Source organism: Schistocerca gregaria, chromosome 2 (genome assembly GCF_023897955.1).
Source record: "Schistocerca gregaria isolate iqSchGreg1 chromosome 2, iqSchGreg1.2, whole genome shotgun sequence".
Classification (NCBI taxonomy): domain Eukaryota; kingdom Metazoa; phylum Arthropoda; class Insecta; order Orthoptera; family Acrididae; genus Schistocerca; species Schistocerca gregaria.
Genome location: NC_064921.1, coordinates 674,910,456 through 674,920,052, shown reverse-complemented (window position 1 = coordinate 674,920,052; position 9,597 = coordinate 674,910,456).

Sequence of the window (9,597 nt, the reverse complement as noted above, 5' to 3'; positions counted from 1 at the left end):
TGTGTTGTCGGCACTCTTCTTCATACAGAGAAATATCATTTCTTGTCTTAAAGCGTTGAAGAAACTTCTGCCTTCCTGGTAGTTGGAATGTTGCTGTGAAAATATGAGTTCTACATCCATTACATTCATACATAAGTAAAAAGCAACTGCCATGGCGATTTTCTCTTAGAGTACTGTGTACATACTTTCTGTCCAAGAGAATAAAATCCTATATCAGTTTTATTTTTGAATAAAACATCTCTGACGTGTTTTTACGTTCATCTACTGTGGCGCAGTGACACGGAGAACTGGAACAGGTTTCACTTTTGTTCTTTTTGGGCACATAACCTACATTTGCCAAACTGCCTTCAAGACAATATGGTGAAAATAAAACTTCTCTGTATTTGGAAGCTTCCATTTCTGGTGGGATTTTCTTGTTCTTTTGCCTCAAAATTCCCATTTCTGGACTCTTTTCCTTCAGTGTTTCTTGAAATAATGACACAAGTGTGAAAAAAGTCATGTATTATAATACTTGCTGAGATTCTTCAAAATGTCTTTGTTAGCTCTTTACTGTAGCAGAAGTAACACTGGTTAGAAATTGTTGACTGAAAATTCTTGTCACTTGAGCTGCCTTCAGATAAAGTTCCATTGACTCCAACACATAATATGAAATCCATGCTGTAAGTAAGGGGTAAAATTTGCATAATTATACTGTTTGTGAAATTAAAGTTATGATCACATAAAAAATGTTGACATAAAGAAACACATGTACTTTTCAAAAGAATGCCCAACTTTAGCTTTTGAAGTGATTTTAACTTTTCAACAATGATTGTAGGTGTGCCAAACTGCTAATTGTTGTCAGTAATTTTGCCAACTTAATGAGTATTTCAGACCAAAGATAAATAAACTGATTGAAATATGGATTGTTTGTTGAGGGAGCTGTAAGACCCTAGCCATGCTTTAGATGTGTAGCATTACAAAATTAATGAAGAAAAATAATTATCATGACTTGAACCACATAATGTTTTTCCTACAGAAAGTCAAAGTAGCTCCAAGGATTACACAGAAAGTAAACTAAAATAAATTATTTTTAAGGCAGTTCATTGCTAAAATGGAAGACTGTTGAGTCCAAAAGACCACTGTTAGGGATCTAAGGTTAAACACAAAATGGCTATGCTCCACAACACAACTGCTGATGTATGTTTATTCTTTGTTTTATATAATTATCCCTTGGATTTGTCTTTCGATGTTTTCTGGGCTATTGTGTGTCCTTCTATGTTATATTGTTAAATGTTGCCAGTAAAATGAACATATTTCAGCTGCAACATTTCCGGCGTACCTGACGCGATTTTCGATGTTAACTGATGGTTCGCACAGTGCCACTTCAAGCGTCAAACACGAAAGAATGGCATCATTCGCGCTGAGTGCCTTCCGAATACTGAACCAGAATTTTGCAGTGTAGGATCCGCCACCGACTGTTGATGAGCCTACAAGAACAATGATTAACCATGTCATGATCAAACTACCAACATTCTGGCAACGCAACCCGGTCTTATGGTATGCACATCTTGAGAACCAGTTCGTGCTAGCTCTCGTGGCTGCCAACGAATCTGAGTACAGTCAAATGGGCTAATTGTTTCCGTTTTTTAGCATTTTTTGGAAATATTAGACAAAAAATAAATTACACATTACAACCGATATTATAACATTTTACATCTATAGTTTCAAAATGCTTGGAAAAGTGAAAATGTATACTAATTATACCCTTTTAGTGTAAAATTTTAATTTTTATGCTGGTACATAGTTACACTACCATTCAGAATAACTTCAGACTGGTCCTAAAAAACAAAGAATTTTTCCTGTATCTAATGCTCTGGATGAATTTAGATCATGGCAGAAGGAAATCAGGTGTTAACAAGAAGTAAAAACAAACAGTGTTAATTCACTACTTCAAGTTTAGTATGAAATATCAAGATATTTGTATTGACTTGGCATTGTTCAACTTAAATCGCTATCGCCACAAGGTCTATTCAAAGCCAACACAATTAAAAGATAATCATAAGCCCAAGAGTGTGTAGGAAATTGGAAAGACAACTGAAATAATAATTAGAAATCACAGAAGTAATAAAACTGTCACTATTAGTACAAAATAATGTAAGTAGGTGGAGTAGTAGCTATTAGAAACAAAAGTGATAAATGGTACAAAGGTGCCCTGACTGGTAAAAAGTTATCCTGATTGACTGTTCAATTACATTGTTGCTGCATTGAATGGAGGTGTGGTTGTGGAATAAAATGGCATTTTGGTACGGATAGATACACAACCATTAAGAAAACCTCAATCACCCTCCTGTTACAGCCTGAAATAAAACGTCTAGAAGATTTGCTTCACTCTGAGGAATCAGGTGACTGCACCCCTTCACAGTTACTGCACAGCCTGTGGACTGCAGCACGTAGCGCCATCAACGAAGACATTCTATGGAACATCTGCCTGTCGTGCCTACCACCAAATGTGCAGAAGACACGGAAAGTGCCAGTGATCTTGAGACGCTTGTGCAAACTGCAGACTGTATTGCAGCACCTATATGCCCACAGTCAGGTAATACTCTCTCATCGTTGCAAGCACAAATTGCTGAACTTTCTGCTCAAGTTGTTCCTATTGTAAGCACAAATTGCTGAAGTTCCTGTTCAAGTTGTTGCTCTGCAAACACAGCATTCCAATAGCCAGGCACAAGGTCACTGCTCACCAAGGGAAAAGAAGCGATCGCCTTCAGGTGAAAAAGCTTGTTGGTACCACAGGTGGTTTGGCTCTCAGTTCCCCTTGTGAGATGAGAAATCTGCCCAGAAGTCAATAATGACGGCGTCTTGCTCTCCAAATGCTAGCTGTCAAAGAGCACTACAAAAAACTGTAATTCCTCGTGCACGCAGGTGCCGACATATCAGTGTACCCATCTTCCCGCCTGTTACGCCTATGCAGTGATGATTAGTGCGTCTTAGACCCCAGTGCTTCTACAATCCTGACCTATGATCATGTGACGCTGTCGCTGAACTTACGTGTCCACCGCAAGTTTAAGTGGCAATTCATTGTGATAGATGTGGTGCACACTATCTTCAGAGGAGACTTTTTGTCCTTTTACGGACTACTACCATACTTTCGTTATCATCGCCTCCTTGACACTACCACTAAGTTAGCCAGCCATAGACATTTATACTGTGTGGACTAGTTTGTATGAATGATCACAAGTGATTCTCCATATTTACAACCTTTAAAGCAGTTTCAGTATATCACTTGGCAGCTACCCATTCTAGCACCAGTACAGCGTTCAACCGTGAATTATATATTAACTAAGCAAGGACTGTCGATTCAGGCTAGACCTCATCGCTTGACACCAGGGAAATTGAAAGTAGCGAGGCAAGAGTTTTCCTTCAAGCTCACTCAAGGAATCTGCCTCCCATCAAGCAGTAGCCTGGCTCACCTCTCCAACAGATGGTGCATGTTTGGTGATTACCAATGACTTAACAATGGAACTATTCCTGATCATTATCTGGCCCCACACACCGAAGATTCTGCATTACGTATCTACTGCAATCACATTCCTTCCACATTGGACTTAGTACATGCGTTTTAAAGCACTCATCACTCTGAAAGAGTAGTAAAAATTGCTGTCTGTACTCCATTTGTCTCTTCGACTTTACTAAGATGCCTTTCAGCCTACTGGTATGCAATGAAATCATGTGTGATCTCGACTTATGCTATGTCTATAGTGATGATGTCTTGGTGGTGTACAGCTCTGAAGCGAATCACCTGGAACATTTACATCAGGGGTGGCCAATAATTCGGCTTGTGATCTGTGCCCTAGCACAAGTGTCATAGCGTTCAACCTTGCTGCACACTTCCCCCACCGCCACATCACACTGTCTGAGTGCGAGGAGGGGGAAGAGAGGAAACTGTGAACATACCAAATTTAAATGACAAAGTGGTCATATTTCTTATGACGTAATTTTGTATTTCACATTTCGCAACAACATAGACCGCAAAGAAAACAAATTTTCAGTATTATTTAATTATTTTTGGCACACTGATGGCATAATCTAACTTTTAATCTGATCAAACTGTCGGTATACAGACAGATGTAGACAATTTAACATGTTTTCGCACTCAGGTAGCCATGTAATCATGACTTTTTAGTTTCATTATAGAAAAAAGGTCTTCCACATACATCTGTTGATTAAAATATTGTAGCACTTTTGCATCCTCAACCTCATTATGGAAATGTGGGAAAGCAAATGTAAATGTCTTTGATGCTTTAAAATAAAGGGATTTGTCTTCAAAACGGGAATCAATCAGTTACGTTTGCACATGTGCAGAGACGCTTTCAACTGATCAGCAAACTATCTTGAAAACAGCTCGAAAACAGATGTAAGCTTGCCAGTATCCTCAAAACATTTAGGCAACTATCCTTGTAATTCTTTCAAGGTCACAATAAATTCTTCAACGCTCGCCTTTTCTTTAACGACATTGAGCTGAGAGAACTGGACTACATATGTCAGAACATGTCCCTTCTACAGCTTGATTTTCTTTTTATATGTATCCCCATCGAATCAGAACGAAGTTGTTTCTTATCTTGTAACGGTTTATTATGGCCAGTATGCAGTCAAATCCACTTAAAATGCGAGGTATGCAATTCACTTCAGATGTTTTAATTTTCTTTCCTGTATTTCTTTTTCCTTCATAAATTCGCCAACAGCGAGTTTTAAATAGAATATTCGTTCCAGGCACACCCCAATGACATAATGAAGGTACTTTGCAGTAATATATAAATTCTACATACTCTTCTTGCAGTTCCGACTAAATCTATTGCAGCTGACAGTGGAATAAAGTGAATGACCTCGAAATTTTACTATTCGCACCATGAAGTTCTTCACGTGCTGCATACCTATAAATTTAGCACAAATGTATGGAACAATGAATACTGTCTTTCGATCGTTTTAATCTTTTGTCCTTTCACAGTCAATTAAATTTTTAAATTCTTTCTGCATGGTATAGTAATGTCTTTTCATAGCAAATTTTCAGTACCCATCGCTTATGCAACTGCTTAATATACATATTGAGAATTCTCATTCCTCTCTTGCATCAACCCCATTCAATTTTAAAGGTCTGTGACGATAGATCGCTAGACTGTCGCTTCTTGTGCAAACGGCCCCTGGACCTACAAACGTCCTTCATACCATGAATAAATAGCGAAAAGTAGGCAGCTCTAACATCAAAGTTCTGCCAAACTGAAGGGAGTTTTGCTTACCGAAAAATGTAACACTGCAGTTCAAAATGAAATGTCGTGCATTACCGGATACTTCTAGCAAGCAAAGCCAAGACAGGCCATACTTTGGTCCACATGTGGCCCCCTAACCCAGAAGGGATGAAGTTTGGCAAATTTTTAGTCGCCTCTGTTTTCACGGATTACTCATACACCCATTGAAGTGCGTATTTGGAGCAACAAAAGTCCAATTCCTGGGTTACATTATCAATGCCCACGGAATACGGCTTCCACAGTAGAAAGTGGAAGATCTAACCAACTCCCCACAGCCTGTTAAAGTTCTTGAGTTGTGACAATTGCTGGACATCATTATTTTCAAGCGCTGTTTCACGCCAACCACGGACTCTTGGCCATGTCATGGAATTAACTCTTGAGAGGTTCACCAAAAACGAATGACACACTGCCATGGACTAGCAAGGCTGAGATGGCCTTTATCAAAGCGAAGAGTGCTATCACTGAGGCTGCACTGTAAGTACACCATGTTCCTCAAGAGCCTCTCGTTTTAATGGTTGATGCATCTATTACTGCAATAGACGCCGAACTTCAGCAATGAGTAAATCAACATTGGCAGCCTTTGGCTTTCTTTGGCTGGAAGCTATCTCCGTAGCAGCAGAGCTGGTCAACATATGACCACCAATTACACGTGGCTTATTCTTCCGTCAAGAAATGCTGTCATGTGCTTGACGGTCAACAATTTGCACTGGTCACTGACCACAAGCCATTGATGTACACTTTTCGTCAGAGACCAGACAAAACATCACCATTGTGCCTTGGACTATGTAGAGCAATTTACGACTTGTGTAGTCCACATTGAGGGAGAACTGAATACACCAGCAGACCCCTGTCTCATGTAGAAGAAAGTACATGCACAGTTGATTATAATCCGCACGTGTTGGCGTGGCATTTCGACAATGAGCTGCAAGATTTACTCGCACAGCTACCTGGTTTACAGCTCCTTTGAGTCTAGGTATAGCTGTCAAACATATTATTGAACTAAGATGTTTCTACACTGGAGGCACGCCCGTTTGTGATATCTTTCGACAGTAGGCAGTCACGTTGTTGGATGATATGTCTCACCCTGATGTCCATCATATGAGGAGATTGGTTAAGTGAGTTTTTCTGTGGCCAAATACAGACAAATAGTGCTTTGCAGTTGTACACCAGCGAGTGGCCTGTCAATGAAATAAGGTCAGTAGTCACGTCAGTGAATCCATTGGCACATTTGTCCCACCAAACAAACGATTCGACCACATACACTTGGACATCATCTGGCTTTTACCATCATATGAAATGTACACTTACTGTCTAACTGCCATTACCACTTCGCTCTTAGGCCTGAATTTTCTCCCATGCTTGACATCACTGCCAAAACAGTTACAACCACACTTTTTTGGAGATGGATTGCTGGTTTCTGAATACCCTTCATATTACCACCCAAGTAATATGAATCTTACCTGTTTAATGCACTCACCACCTTGTTAGTCATGAAGTGCATCCAAGCTACAGCTTATCACCTGACAGCAAACCGCTTAGTGACACGTTTACACCGACAATTAAAAACATCTCCTTGGTGCGATGAACCACTATGTTGGACAGAAACGCTGCCAGTTGCCCTTCTGGGCATTCATGCATTCATTAACGAAGAGCTAAAGGCTAGAAGCTACAGCTGCGCGTCTTGTCTATTGGCAACCGATTCAATTGTCCAGTGAGTTCCTTGGCAACATGCCAAATGATCTTGTCGAGGCATCAGCCCTTGTCCACAAGATGTGCTCATAAAATATAGCAGCTACATCCTGTTGCAACGAGAGATCAACAGACTCGCCACCTTTTTATCATCTTTAGCCCTTGAAAATGTGACCAAGTCTTTGTTTGGCATTACGCTCTGCAGCCACCACATGATGGACTGAATCCAGTCCTCAGCAAGTTTGAGAATATGTTTAAGGTTGATCTTGTGGGTACCCCAACTGCAATCTCCTTTTATCGCTTTGAACCTAATTTCTGCATTTCCTACACTGGTATGAACAAATCACTTTATAGATCTATCACAGACATGACAGACTCAACCACTACTATCATCACCCATCACGGACAAGCCACAACCCTTATGACTCAACAGCAGCCTTGGCAAAACCTGTTGTCATGTGACCTTGTGACCTGGATGTGACATCTGCATCAACAGAAAATACCTGTAGTACTCAAAAAGGGGAGGGGTGGAAGAAGTGATTGTGCATTGCATTGTCAAATGTGACTGAGACACAGAGTGTTGATGTTCCACAACATGACTGCTGACACATGTTCATTCTTTGTTTTATATAAATATTACTTCGTTTTGTCTTTTAATGATTTCTCAGGGTGTTGTGTGTCCTTGTACACAATATTATTAAATGTTGTCAGTAAAATTAATATACCTAAACCACAACAAGCAATTCAATTAGTTTAGACATTAGCTCACTTTAATTCATAGTTCTCAATTGATAGAACAAAGGCATGCATTTTGTTGCTGTACATTATTTTAATTTAAGAACAGGAAATAATAATTTTATAATTACTAATCGAAATTATCATAAACATTATTTCAATAATGCTTGCAACTGTGTGCACATTTTTCATGGCTATGTCTTCTTATTAGCTCTGCCTAACTACACTCCTGGAAATTGAAATAAGAACACCGTGAATTCATTGTCCCAGGAAGGGGAAACTTTATTGACACATTCCTGGGGTCAGATACATCACATGATCACACTGACAGAACCACAGGCACATAGACACAGGCAACACAGCATGCACAATGTCGGCACTAGTACAGTGTATATCCACCTTTCGCATCAATGCAGGCCACTATTCTCCCATGGAGACGAACGTAGAGATGCTGGATGTAGTCCTGTGGAACGGCTTGCCATGCCATTTCCACCTGGCGCCTCAGTTGGACCAGCGTTCGTACTGGACGTGCAGACCACGTGAGACGACGCTTCATCCAGTCCCAAACATGCTCAATGGGGGACAGATCCGGAGATCTTGCTAGCCAGGGTAGTTGACTTACACCTTCTAGAGCACATTGGGTGGCACGGGATACATGCGGACGTGCATTGTCCTGTTGGAACAGCAAGTTCCCTTGCCGGTCTAGGAATGGTAGGACGATGGGTTCGATGACGGTTTGGATGTACCGTGCACTGTTCAGTGTCCCCTCGACGATCACCAGAGGTGTACGGCCAATGTAGGAGATCGCTCCCCACACCATGATGCCGGGTATTGGCCCTGTGTGCCTCGGTCATATGCAGTCCTGATTGTGGCGCTCACCTGCACGGCGCCAAACACGCATACGACCATCATTGGCACCAAGGCAGAAGCGACTCTCATCGCTGAAGACGACACGTCTCCATTCCTCCCTCCATTCGCGCCTGTCGCGACACCACTGGAGGCGGGCTGCACGATGTTGGGGCGTGAGCGGAAGACGGCCTAACGGTGTGCGGGACGGTAGCCCAGCTTCATGGAGACGGTTGAGAATGGTCCTCGCCGATACCCCAGGAGCAACAGTGTCCCTAATTTGCTGGGAAGTGGCGGTGCGGTCCCCTACGGCACTGCGTAGGATCCTACGGTCTTGGCGTGCATCTGTGCGTCGCTGCGGTCCGGTCCCAGGTCGACGGGTACGTGCACCTTCCGCCGACCACTGGCGACAACATCGATGTACTGTGGAGACCTCACGCCCCACGTGTTGAGCAATTCGGCGGTACGTCCACCCGGCCTCCCGCATGCCCACTATACGCCCTCGCTCAAAGTCCGTCAACTACACATACGGTTCACGTCCACGCTGTTGCGGCATGCTACCAGTGTTAAAGACTGCGATGGAGCTCCGTATGCCACGGCAAACTGGCTGAGCTGACGGCGGCGGTGCACAAATGCTGCGCAGCTAGCGCCATTCGACGGCCAACACCGCGTTTCCTGGTGTGTCCGCTGTGCCGTGCGTGTGATCAATGCTTGTACAGCCCTCTCGCAGTGTCCGGAGCAAGTATGGTGGGTCTGACACACCGGTGTCAATATGTTCTTTTTTCCATTTCCAGGAGTGTATGTGCAAACAGCTATTACAGAATAAATACTGTCCAGTACATCATGTCCTACAACATTTATTGGTAATAACTTTACAACAAATTAAACCATAAAACTTGCTTATTTTTTTGTCTTTTTTGTTTGTCATGGCTTCCTTTATTCTTTGTTGGTCCTTACATATCCTTGATGTTCATTGTTAAAGTTGTATAGATGAAAAAAGGATATGCATTGATTATCTCTCACATAAATAAATTATTGTTAA